Here is a 14116-nt window from a genome sequence, read left to right on the forward strand (position 1 = left end):
CCTACTCTTCCTTCACTTGCGCCCTTGTTGTTGATCATCCAAAAGCTTCCTCGTATCCTTGTTCACATGGCATTTCTGGTTAAGAGAAAAAAGAGGAATTAAAAGAATGGAGAAAGTAAGCATCACAATATTTATTTAGCCACTTCAAGCATGAAAATATCAAATGGACTAACTGAACTAGGGTCTAATGCAATGGCATCAAATGTTATTTGTGCTTAGAAATCAGAGTAATGAATTTCGTCCAGTAATAGATTTTTTGCAAAAAATCACATCAATATAAGTTAAATGCCTTCATATCGCGGGCAGACACATTTCCATTCACTGGCATGTATTTCCGTAAAAAAAACTAAGCAGAAATACCACAAAAACCAAAATTACCCACTATTAGCTTGTCCTAGCCACTTTGCATACAAAAGGAAAAAGGCAAACCTTGTAGGATCATCCTTGAGTGAAGGAAATGAGGGAGGCCATATCATCATAAAAGGATGGATATCACCCGAATGTTTATCTTCTTTTGTCGTGTCATACACTTTCCGTAATTGCCTGTACTTGATATCCAAGTGGAGTGCATATCGACCCTTCTCCAGGAACACAAACTCAGCATAGTCCCCGACACGGTTTATCCGGATGGGAGCAGTAGACTCGTCCCCAACCATGCAACCAGACATCCTCAAATTATCAACCAACTAAATCCAACAAATGGTGTCCAATACCGACCAGTTGTCCCCCTTGTGGAGCCAGATGTGAAGGTGAATCTTCTTGACATGGATGAGATACACACCAGAAGACTCATCAGCTAGTGCCAACATAGTATCTCTATCGTCATACTCCACACCTTTTGAGAACTGAACTATAGAAATGCTTGAGGTAGTCAAATCCAAGACAAGAATGGAACTCTAGGCGCTTGCTATGTATATTTTATTGTTAGCGAGCAATTTAGGTTCTCGTCGCGGAAACAAAGAGCCGATCTGCCTCCAAGGTGAGATATGCACGCCACACACCTTCACCAAGTCGCAACATATGTACGTGCACCATAGATTATGTTCTCTGCATGTTAGAATCCAACAATAGATGCAAGTAGGACAAGCCATCGGCTTTTTCTAAGAAGAGGAGATCACTCATCCTGGGTTTAAACATGTGGGAATGGTGTGATGATAGATTGGGCAGAGACAGGACACAGAGGCCAGGCGGGGCGGACCCGGCGCAAAATTAAACAAACTGTTTTTATACCAAACTTTTTTTTTTATTTTTATTTTACTACAATATTAAGAAGTATACATTGTATTATTTATTTGGTATAATAAACCACATAATTTAGTTGGTATAGTTGATCCATAATTTAGTTGGTATAGTTAACCAATGTTCTTTATTCTCAGTTCTAATGTATATCTCTTGTCACTAGTTTATGATAAATTTAAATTAAGTCATTTAAAATATATTTGTATTTGTATGTATGTGCATATGTTAATCTATCGTTTAGTTTCATCCAATATCATGTTAGAGGTTTCTAAAGAAAAATAATATCTAGCTAATATTTGAATAGCGGTTTCTAGTGTATTATTATGTGTGCATATTTGTACAACCTTGTAGAGTATAAATTGTACCGTTTGTAAATGTGTAACAACTAACAACTAAGATTCAATAATAAGTTTAACATATGCATGGTACTGATATATCACCAATCACCGATGAATATAGACATACCGCTGATTCACTTATGCTTAGATACAATTTGTTTATTAGTATGCTCATCTGGACATTTGGTTTAATCTGATGTATAAAAAATCTTTTGCTAGTTTTTAAATAAAATGGTTTGTACAGTTTAAACATGAAATCTAGTTTACATAGATTCCAGTACATCCTACGGCCGTCTATTGGAGAGAGGGACTAGCAAGCTAACTAAATTCATAGCTACCTATCAGATTCACCGCCATCTATTAGATTGGTTGTTACTTTGATGTGATTTAGATTTCTCCTGTAAATTTATGATTTTATTTTACACATATGCAACAATATTTTGACATTAATAGATAGTAGTATAGTGTTTAAAATATTTAACATTTGGGCTCCCCATCTGGGGCCAGGGTGGTCCCCTCTTTAGCCGGCCAATGGGCAGGACCTCGTCATTTTTAGTGCCATGGAAAAGGCACCCTAGTGAGGGAGGTGCGGCATGTAGGCACCAGAACCACCGGCAGACAGTAATAGCCGATGTCGTTGTTGCTGCTTCGGCGATGGCATTGGTGGCAAAAAAACACATATTTGACATGAGGATGAAATAAAATCATGATTTGAACAGCTCTTGAAAAAAATTCACAAATTGACCGTTTTGTGTGGCGCCTGACAGCCAGGCACTGCACTCCACTATGCAGCGCCTTTGTCTTAGGTGCCGCACGTCCGGCCAGCGTGGCAGCCCGAGGCCAGGCGCAGCCCCACATCCAGCCGTGCATCACCTAAGCTCTAGGCGCCACACAGTGTAATGCGCAGCGCCTAGCGCTTAGGCGCTGCACATTGACTTAAAGCCGCATCGGGCCAGCCCTTCTAGGCAGTTCTTCCCTCACTCCCAGGCAATTTGCTCTCTGTAAGAAAGAGCAGCGGCGGCGCCCCCTTCGGATCCCCCACGCCCCTCTCAGATCTGAAGATTTAAACCGTGGATTCGATCTGCGATCCCTCCTACTAGGTAAACTCCTCCGTTCCCTTTCTTTTCCTCTGTAAATTCGTTGCCATTTTAGAGATTTGTCCAAGATTGGGTGGAACCCTTGATTTGCTTGGTTGGATCTTTATTTGTCCAAGATTGGGTGTTGTCAAGGAGGATGTGTATGTTGGCGAACGTAGCAGAAATTCAAAATTTTCCTACGTGTCACCAAGATCTATCTATGGAGAGACTAGCAACGAGGGGAAGGAGAGTGCGTCTACATACCCTTGTAGATCGCTAAGCGGAAGCGTTCAAGAGAACGGGGTTGATGGAGTCGTACTCGTCGTGATCCAAATCACCGGAGATCCTAGTGCCGAACGGACGGCACCTCCGCGTTCAACACACGTACAGCCCGACGACGTCTCCCACGCCTTGATCCAGCAAGGAGAGAGGGAGAGGTTGAGGAAGAATCCATCCAACAGCAGCACAACGGCGTGGTGGTGATGGAGGAGCGTGGCTATCCTGCAGGGCTTCGCCAAGCACCGCGGGAGAGGAGAAAGGAGAAAGAGAGGTAGGGCTGCACCAACAGGGAGAGGAACTCATCTCGTGTCTTGGGCAGCCCCAAAACCTCCACTATATATAGGGGCAAGGGGAAGGGGGAGGCGCCCTAGGGTTTCCCCTAGGGGGGGCGGCGGCTAGGGCAGATGGGATCTACCCCTTGGGTGACTTGGCCCCCAAGCCAGGAGGTGGGAACCCTTAGATGGGGCGCCCCAAACCCCTGGTCACGTGGGAATAGGTGAGGGGGGCGCACAGCCCTTTAGTGGGCTTGTTTGCCCCCTTCCCTTGGCCCATGAAGCCCCCCAACACTTGCCGGGGCTCCCGAAACACCTTTCGGTCATGCTGGTCATCACCCGGTACCTCCGGAACACTCCCGGACTCCAAAACCCTTCGTCCAATATATCAATCTTTACCTCCGGACCATTTCGGAACTCCTCGTGATGTCCGGGATCTCATCCGGGACTCCGAACTACCTTCGGTAACCACATACAAGCTTCCTTTATAACCCTAGCGTCACCGAACCTTAAGTGTGTAGACCCTACGGGTTCGGGAGAAATGCAGACATGACCGAGACGTTCTCCGGTCAATAACCAATAGCGGGATCTGGATACCCATGTTGGCTCCCACATGTTCCACGATGATCTCATCGGATGAACCATGATGTCAAGGACTTAATCAATCCCGTATACAATTCCCTTTGTCTATCGGTACGATACTTGCCCGAGATTCGATCGTCAGTATCCCGATACCTTGTTCAATCTCGTTACCGGCAAGTCTCTTTACTCGTTCCGTAACACATCATCCCGTGATCAACTCCTTGGTCACATTGTGCACATTATGATGATGTCCTACCGAGTGGGCCCAGAGATACCTCTCCGTCACACGGAGTGACAAATCCCAGTCTCGATTCGTGCCAACCCAATAGACACTTTCGGAGATACCCATAGTGTACCTTTATAGCCACCCAGCTACGTTGTGACGTTTGGCACACCCAAAGCACTCCTACGGTATCCGGGAGTTGCACAATCTCATGGTCTAAGGAAATGATAGTTGACATTAGAAAAGCTTTAGCATATGAACTACACGATCTTATGCTAGGCTTAGGATTGGGTCTTGTCCATCACATCATTCTCCTAATGATGTGATCCCGTTATCAACGACATCCAATGTCCATGGTCAGGAAACCGTAACCATCTATTGGTCAACGAGCTAGTCAACTAGAGGCTTACTAGGGACATGGTGTTGTCTATGTATCCACACATGTATCTGAGTTTCCTATCAATACAATTCTAGCATGGATAATAAATGATTATCATGAACAAGGAAATATAATAATAACTTATTTATTATTGCCTCTAGGGCATATTTCCAACAGTCTCCCACTTGCACTAGAGTCAATAATCTAGTTCACATCGCCATGTGATTAACACTCACAGGTCACATCGCCATGTGACCAACATCCAAAGAGTTTACTAGAGTCAATAATCTAGTTCACACCACTATGTGATTAACACTCAATGAGTTCTGGGTTTGATCATGTTGCTTGTGAGAGAGGTTTTAGTCAATGGGTCTGCAACCACTAGTAGAAAACGGGCCATTAGCACCGGTTTGTAAGGGCCTTTAGTGCCGGTTATGGAACCAGCACTAACGTTTCGGCACTAAAGGCCCCCCCTTTAGTACCGGTTCAGCACGAACCGGTGCTAAAGGGGAACCACGTGGCACGAGCCAGCTCCGGGGGCCGGGAGCCCTTTAGTACCGGTTGGTAACACCAACCGGTACTAAATGGTTGTGGGTTTTTGTTTTATTTTGTATTTTTCAATTAAATTTGTGCTATCAATTTAATTTAGGATTGTTTTATGTTATAATGAGTTGTAGTCGTCATCATCATCATCATCATCGCATATTAATAAATAAATAAACTCTAGCTAGCTAAAAATCATCGTAGTCGTCTAATTACCACTATTTAATCATCATAGTCATTACCGCGCTAGCTATCTAATCACCATCAACGCTGGCTAGCTTAAAGAGGAAACATTCACTTTGTAACAGAAGCAAAGATATCATCAAGTTCAACATAATCGTCACCAAGATCGAAGTTCAGGACACGGACATGAGACAAGTACTAATTAAGAGCATGAACTAGTAGCTACTGATCCTGCTGCTCCCTCTCAGGTAGAATAGCATAGAACATGTATAGCTCTCCTGATTCATCATACTGGAGCATGCAGATGAATCTGTCTCCTAATCTTGGGTTGCGCTTCACCTTACTGCCCCCTAGTACTTCTCTGCGATCGTTAACAATTTTGCTCCAATCTTTCACTATTAAGCATTCTTCGCTTTCAGAAATCCTGAATGCACTCATGTGCAATGTAGGAAATCTTGGTCGTAAGCTAACCATTGACATGCGACCTTTTGTCTCGATCCACTGAGGCACAACTGTCATCGGAAGTCCCTGAACAACATCGTATAGTAATTAATATACTAAGCAATGAAAGTTTAGCTTCAAAAATAATGTATGCAAAAGATGCACTAATTAAGGACAAATATTTAAAATCTTACCATCTTTTGATTATAGATGTGACCGTAGTTCAATACGGTCACCATTGGTCGCACGTTTTGAGTACTAACATTTCTAAGTTTAGGAAAAAAATTTGTCTTGACAGTATTAAGATCCTCAAGCCATGAAACATAATGACTTATCTCCTCGCAGTTTAGTTGAGCCCCGGGGTAGTAGTAGGTCCTGTCTACCAAGCGCCGGACATGTTTGCTTGAACCGAAATAAGCTGACAATACAAATTAGTTGTCAACTATTTTTGAATAAACTGTATGAAAGACATAAACATATGCATGCATGGTTGAGAAAAACTCACCAAATGGTAGAACTGGAGGCGTTTGCACATCGACCCAGATGTCTATATTACCTTCAATATCATCTTCCGGACGAATATCAAAGGTGATAACCATATCAGGCTCAAATGCATAAGCCTTGCATAGTGCTTGCCAAGTTTTGCATTCAAAATGGGTGTATGTGTCTCCATTATATAATTTGACGTTGAAAGTATACCCATGCTCCGTCTTCAAGTAAACTATCTTTACCTCCATATCATCTATAGCACTAAAACCTATCTTATCCAAGACAAAAATTCTTGCATGGCAGGGGATGCGCTAGTAAAATAGTGAAAATTTAAAATTATAAGTTGAAGCAAATGAAGCATAAGTTTTGCATTCAAATAATAATTGACAAAGTGACTTACTGTATCAACTTCGAATGTCTCATCCAGCTTGATGCTGAAGCGCCTACCATCAACAAGGAAATTTTGGTCGCACAGGCCGCGCTGGTCTTCACAGTGTTCGCACAAAATAAAATCTTTTTCGTCGTCAGATGACATTTCCTATGTTCATATAGGTGAAACATTAAACACCTATATCTAGCCAAATATATATTCATCTAATATTTGACATTAATATATCTAACTATATATTCAATTGACATTACTATATATTTAACTTTTCTATCTAATTCATCTAACATTCGACATTAATCTAACATTTATATAAACTCAAAATATATAAAAAATTAAATAAACAGAAAAACTCATTAACAAATAATATTTTAATTAGATCATCAAATCTCATATACCTAAATTTTCTTACTAAAATAAACTAGTTATATTAATTATTCAACTAGTTCTAATCTCATATACCTAAATTTTCTTACTAAAAATAAACTAGTTATATTAATTATTCCACTAGTTCTAATCTCATATACCTAAATTTTCTTACTAAAAATAAACTAGTTATATTAATTATTCAACTAGTTCTAATCTCTAGTTCGACAATTTTTCTATCTAGCTAGCTAATTCATCTAACATTCGACATTAATCTAACATTCGATCATGTAATTAAATTTTCTAAAAAACAGAAAATAAGTAAAAAAAATGTGTGTGTGTATGTGTGTGTGTATGCATGTGTGTGTATATATACGTATATGTGTGTACGTATGTGTGTATGTGTGTGTATGCGTGTGTGTGTGGTATATGTGTGTGTGTGTGTGCGGCCCCGTACGCCGCCGCCCCGTACGTACGAGCGGCGGCGGCGTTCGGGGCGGCAGCGCGAGACGACGACGACGACGGGCGGCGGCGGGGACAGCGACGATGACGACGGACGACGGGCGGCGACGACGGGATCGAGCGGCGCGCGCGGCGGAGGTTGGAGACGAAGTGGGGATGAAACTGAAATTTTCGTAAGAGCTATATATATAGGATGTGCCTTTAGTACCGGTTGGTGGCTCCAACCGGTACTAAAGGCCTATTTTCGCCAGGCCAAGCGGCGGGAAACGAAGGCTTTTAGTACCGGTTGGAGCCACCAACCGGTACTAAAGGCCTTGCGCTGCCACCCCAAAGTTTAGTCCCACCTCGCCCGGCGAAGGGCAACCGCACTGGTTTATAAACCCAACCGCGGCTACCTCTTCGAACTCCTCTATATAGCAGGCTTCTGGGCCTAATTAATTAGGCACGCTGCCTTGTGAGTCTGCTGGCCCTCCTGGGCCTGCATTTGCACACCCTAGGTCTGGTAGACCCACAGGGCAGTGTGCCAACAAATTTGCTATATAGTTTTTTCTTTTCTGCATTACTTATTTTCTTTTATTTATTTTTGAGTAGTTTTTATATAGTTTTTTATTTTCTGCATTATTTATTTTCTTCTATTTATTTTTGAGTAATTTTTTTGTATGGTTTTTTTTTATTTTTTGCATTATTTATTTTTGTATAGTCCGAAACCCTGATACTCGGAAAGAGTTTGTCCAATTTGTACACGAAGTGCGTCCAGTTTTTGCCGTGACCCTCTCTACTCTTTCGGGTGATATGATAATACCATGCCAAGTTTCAACATTTTCAGGATTCATTTTGTAGTGATTTTCAATTTCACGGTCATTTAGCTCTCTAAACAATTAGGTAAATGACCGAAAAACAACAAATGATGTCAGAACATGTTCGAAATTGATGACGCCGCTTTAAATGCTGCATACTGAACACAAAAGAAGTCCGGAGTTTAAATAACTTATTAAAAATAAAAAAGAGGTGCAATGCTGGTTAATTTGCTTCAAGCCATTCGGAATAGTGTAGACTGCACTGCACATAGCTCAGTGCAATCTATGCTATTCCACAAGGCTTGAAGCTAATCAACATGTAGGTGAGCATTGCAACTCTTCGTCATTGTCTGTGCACTCACGGCTTATAAACCGCTCATACTGCCTCTCTCTTGGCGAAGATCACAAGATAGTTTGGTTAAATTGCATTACTTGTAAGTCCAGTTAACATAGATGCTTATGATGCAAGAGCAACAGCAAAAGTGTAAATTTGGCACAAATAGGTAGTTGTGTAACTAAAATAGGTAGGAGGAGAGATAGCTCTTATGTCACAAAAAAGAAGTTGTATCAAACCTTTTATGTCAGATCTAGAACAAACCAATCGGTATCGCCATCATACAGCCCAACCGTGGCTCGTGATGCATATATATGCATATCAAATGCACGGTTGGACGTATGATGGCGAATCCGAATGATTTGTATTCAGTCGATGAACTGGTAGATGTATGCAGTCGATGAACTGGTAGATGTATGTAGTCGATGAACTGAAAGACTTATGCAGGGAAGGCGAGAGGTGGGCTAGCTATATATAGGGTCGTCTGGCTCACAAAGTGATTGTGGTAGTTTCAATCCAACGACTCACATGAGCTAGGAAGAAACACACCCTTGATCCAACGACTCGCAAGAGCTAGAAAGAAACACACGATCCGTGTGATTCTTCCTGATTGGTGGGATGCACATTAGTACCCACTCCGGACTCCGAAACCCTGATACTCGGAAAGAGTTTGTCCAGTTTGTACACGAAGTGCGTCCAGTTTTTGCCGTGACCCTCTCTACTCTTTCGCGCATGCTATGCGGGTGATATGATGATACCATGCCAAGTTTCAACATTTTCAGGATTCATTTTGTAGTGATTTTCAATTTCACGGTCATTTAGCTCTCTAAACAATTAGGTAAATGACCGAAAAACAACAAATGATGTCAGAACATGTTGGAAATTGATGACGTTGCTTTAAATGCTGCATACTGAACACAAAAGAAGTCGGGAGTTTAAATAAGTTATTAAAAATAAAAAAGAGGTGCAATGCTGGTTAATTTGCTTCAAGCCATTCGGAATAGTGTAGACTGCACTGCACATAGCTCAGTGCAATCTATGCTATTCCGCAAGGCTTGAAGCTAATCAACATGTAGGTGAGCATTGCAACTCTTCGTCATTGTCTGTGCACTCACGGCTTATAAACCGCTCATACTGCCTCTCTCTTGGCGAGGTGGGACTAAAAACAGCTTGCCATAACCTCATTAGTACCGGTTCGTGGTAAGAACCGGCACTAAATGGTGATGGTGGGGCCATAGCCTGACCGCAGGCTGATGCAGCCTCTTTAGTACCGGTTCGTGGCATGAACCGGTACTAAAGGTTCGCCACGAACCGGTACTATTGATCGCCACCACGAACCGGCACTAATGTACACATTAGTGCCGGCTCTAATTCAAACCGGCACTAATGTGCTTCACGTTTGACCCTTTTTCTACTAGTGAACATTCAGATCCGTATGTATTTCGCAAATTTCTATGTCATCTTGTAGATGCAACTACTACGCTATATTTGGAGCTATTCCAAATAACTGTTATACTATATGAATCCAGTTTACTACTCAGAATAATCTGGATTAGTGTCAAAGTTCGCATCGGCGTAACCCTTTACGACGAACTCTTTTACCACCTCCATAATCGAGAAAATTCCTTAGTCCACTAGTTACTAAGGATAACTTTGACCGCTGTCTTGTGATCCATTCTTGGATCACTCTTGTACCCCTTGACTGACTCATGGCAAGGCACATTTCAGGTGCGGTACACAGCATAGCATACTGTAGAGCCTATGTCTTAAGCATAGGGGACGACCTTCGTCCTTTCTCTCTATTCTGCCGTGGTCGAGCTTTAAGTCTTAACTTCATACCTTACAACTCAGGCAAGAACTCCTTCTTTGACTGATCCATCTTGAACACCTTCAAGATTATGTCAAGGAATGTGCTCATTTGAAAGTACCATTAAGCGTTTTGATCTATCCTTATAGATCTTGATGCTCAATGTTCAAATAGCTTAATCCAGGCTTTCCATTGAAAAACACTTCCCAAATAACCCTATATGCTTTTCAGAAATTCTACGTCATTTCTGATCAACAATATGTCAACAACATATATTCATCAGAAATTCTATAGTGCTCCCACTCACTTCTTTGGAAATACAAGTTTCTCATAAACTTTGTATAAACCCAAAATCTTTGATCATCTCATCAAAGCATACATTCCAACTCCGAGATGCTTACTCCAGTCCCTAGAAGGATAGCTGGAGCTTTGCATACTTATTAGCATCTTTCAGGATTGACAAAACCTTCCGGTTGTATCACATACAACCTTTCCTCAAGAAAATCGTCGAGGAAACAATGTTTTGTCATCCTATCTGCAAGATTTCATAAATAATGCAGTAATCGCTAATATAATTCCAACAGACTCTTAGCATCGCTACGAGTGAGAAAGTCTCATCGTAGTCAACTCTTTGAACTTGTCGGAAAACATCTTAACGACAAGTCGAGCTTTCTTAATGGTGATATTTACCATCATTGTCCGTCTTCCTTTTAAAATCCATCTGCACTCAACAGCCTTATGACCATCGAGGTCTTCTGTCAAAGTCTACACTTTGTTTCCATACATGGATCCTCTCTCGGATTTTATGGCCTCGAGCCATTTATCGGAATCCGGGCCCACCATCGCTTCTCCATAGCTCGTAGGTTCATTGTTGTCTAGCAACATGACTTCCAAGACAGGATTACATACCACTCTGAAGTAGTACGCATCCTTGTCGTCCTACGAGGTTTGGGAGTGACTTGATCCGAAGTCTCATGATCAATATCATAAGCTTCCACTTCAATTGGTGTAGGTGCCACAGGAACAACTCCCTGTGCCCTATCACACACTAGTTGAAGAGATGGTTCAATAACCTCATCAAGTCTCCACCATCCTCCCACTCAATTCTTTCGAGAGAAACTTTTCCTCGAGAAAGGACCCGATTCTAGAAACAATCCCTTATTGCTTTCGGTTCTGAGACAGGAGGCATACCCAGCTGTTTTGGGTGTCCTATGAAGATGCATTTTATCCGCTTTGGGTTCGAGCTTATCAACCTGAAACTTTTTCGCATAAGCGTTGCAGCCCCAAACTTTTAAGAAATGACAGCTTAGGTTTCTCTAAACCATAGTTCATACGGTGTCATCTCATCGGAATTACGTGGTGCCTTATTTAATGTGGTTGTATCTAATGCCTAACCCATAAACTATCATGGTAATTCGATAAGAGACATCATGGTATGCATCATATCCAATAGGGTGCAGTTATGATGTTCGGACACACTATGGTGTTCCAGGTTGTATTAGTTGTGAAACAATTTCCACAATGTCTTAATTCTGTGCCAAACTCGTAATTCAGATATTCATCTCTATGATCATATCATAGATCTTTTATCCTCTTGTCATGACGATCTTTCAACTTCACCCTGAAATTACTTGAACCTTTCAATAATTCAGACTCGTGATTCATCAAGTAAATATACTCAACATCTACTCAAATCATCTGTGAAGTAAGAACATAACGATATCCACTACATGCCTCAGTACTCATTGGATTGCACACATCAAAATGTATTACTTCCAACAAGTTGCTTTCTAGTTCCATTTTACTGAAAACGAGGCTTTCGGTCATCTTGCCCATGTGGTATGATTTGCATGTCTCAAGTGATTCAAAATCAAGTGAGTCCAAACGATCCATCTGGATGGAGTTTCTTCATGCATATACACCAATAGACATGGTTCGCATGTCTCAAACCTTTCAAAAATGAGTGAGCCCAAAGATCCATCAACATGGAGCTTCTTCATGTGTTTTATACCGATATGACTTAAGTGGCAGTGCCACAAGTAGGTGGTAGTATCATTACTATCTTTTGGCATGAACATGTGTATCACTACGATCGAGATTCAATAAACCATTCATTTTAGGCGTAAGACCATTGAAGGTATTATTCAAATAAACAGAGTAACCATTATTCTCCTTAAATGAATAACCGTATCGCGATAGACATAATCCAATCATGTCTATGCTCAAAGCAAACACCAAATAACAATTATTTAGGTTTTAATACCAATCTCGATGGTAGAGGGAGCGTGCGATGCTTGATCATATCAACCTTGGAAACACTTCCAACACATATCGTCAGCTCATCTTTAGCTAGTCTCCGTTTATTCCGTAGCTTTTATTTCGAGATACTAACACTTAGCAACCGAACCGGTATCTAATACCATGGTGCTACTAGGAGTACTAGTAAAGTACACATCAACACAATGTATATCCTATATACTTCTATCGACCTCGCCAGCCTTCTCATCTACCAAGTATCTAGGGTAATTCTGCTCCAGTGGCTGTTCCCCTTATTACAGAAGCACTTAGTCTCGGGTTTGGGTTCAACCTTGGGTTTCTTCACTTGAGCAGCAGCTGATTTGCCGTTTCATGAAGCATCCCTTTTTGCCCTTGCCCTTCTTGAAACTAGTGGTTTCACCAACCATCAACTATTGATGCTCCTTCTTGATTTCTACTTTTGTGGTGTCAAACATCGCGAATATCTCAAGGATCATCATATATGTCCCTGATACATTATAGTTCATCACGAAGCTCTAGCAGCTTGGTGGTAATGACTTCGGAGAAACATCACTATCTCATTTGGAAGATCAACTCCCACTTGATTCAAATGATTGTTGTACTCAGACAATCTGAGCACAAGCACAACAATTGAGCTTTTCTCCTTAGTTTGCAGGCTAAGAAAATCGTTGGAGGTCTTATACCTCTTGACGTGGGCACGAGCCTGGAATCCCAATTTCAGCCCTCGAAACATCTCATATGTTTCGCGACGTTTCAAAACCGTCTTCGGTGCCTCAACTCTAAACCATTTAACTGAACTATCACGTAGTTATCAAAACGTGTATGTCAGATGTTCACAACATCCACAGACGACGTTCGAGGTTCAGCACACTGAGCGGTGCATTAAGGACATAAGCCTTCTATGAAGCAATGAGGACAATCCTCAGTTTACGGACCTAGTCCACATAATAGCTACTATCAACTTTCAACTAATTTTTCTCTAGGAACACATCTAAACAGTAGAACTATAGCGTGAGCTACGACATAATTTGCAAAATCCTTTTGACTATGTTCAGGATAATTAAGTTCATCTTATGTACTCCCACTCAGATAGACATCCCTCTAGTCATCTAAGTGATTACATGATCCGAGTCAACTAGGCCGTGTCCGATCATCACGTGAGACGGACTAGTCAACATCGGTGAACATCTTCATGTTGATCGTATCTTCTATACGACTCATGCTCGACCTTTCGGTCTTCTGTGTTCCGAGGCCATGTCTATACACATGCTAGGATCATCAAGTCAACCTAAGTGTTTGCATGTGTAAATCTGTCTTACACCCGTTGTATGTGAACGTTTGGATCAAACACCCGATCATCACGTGGTGCATTGAAACACCGAACTGTCGCAATGGTGCACAGTTAGGGGGAACACTTTCTTGAAATTTTAATGAGGGATCATCTTATTTACTACCGTCGTTCTAAGCAAATAAGATATATAAACATGATAAACATCACATGCAATCAAATAGTGACATGATATGGCCAATATCATATTGCTCCTTTTGATCTCCATCTTTAGGGCTCCATGATCATCTTGTCACCGGCATGACACCATGATCTCCATCATCATGATCTCCATCATCGTGTCTCCATGAAGT

At 41.5% G+C, this 14116-nt stretch overlaps 1 pseudogene; it reads right to left on the reverse strand.

Annotated features, from left to right (window-relative positions):
• Positions 1 to 374: 374 nt before the first annotated feature.
• Positions 375 to 1122, reverse strand: LOC147962605 (uncharacterized; annotated as a pseudogene).
• Between the last annotated feature and the right edge of the window lie 12994 nt (positions 1123 to 14116).

The sequence above is a fragment of the Triticum urartu genome, chromosome 7A, assembly GCF_056163025.1.
Source record: "Triticum urartu cultivar PI428250 chromosome 7A, HENAU_Tu73, whole genome shotgun sequence".
In the NCBI taxonomy this organism is placed as follows: domain Eukaryota; kingdom Viridiplantae; phylum Streptophyta; class Magnoliopsida; order Poales; family Poaceae; genus Triticum; species Triticum urartu.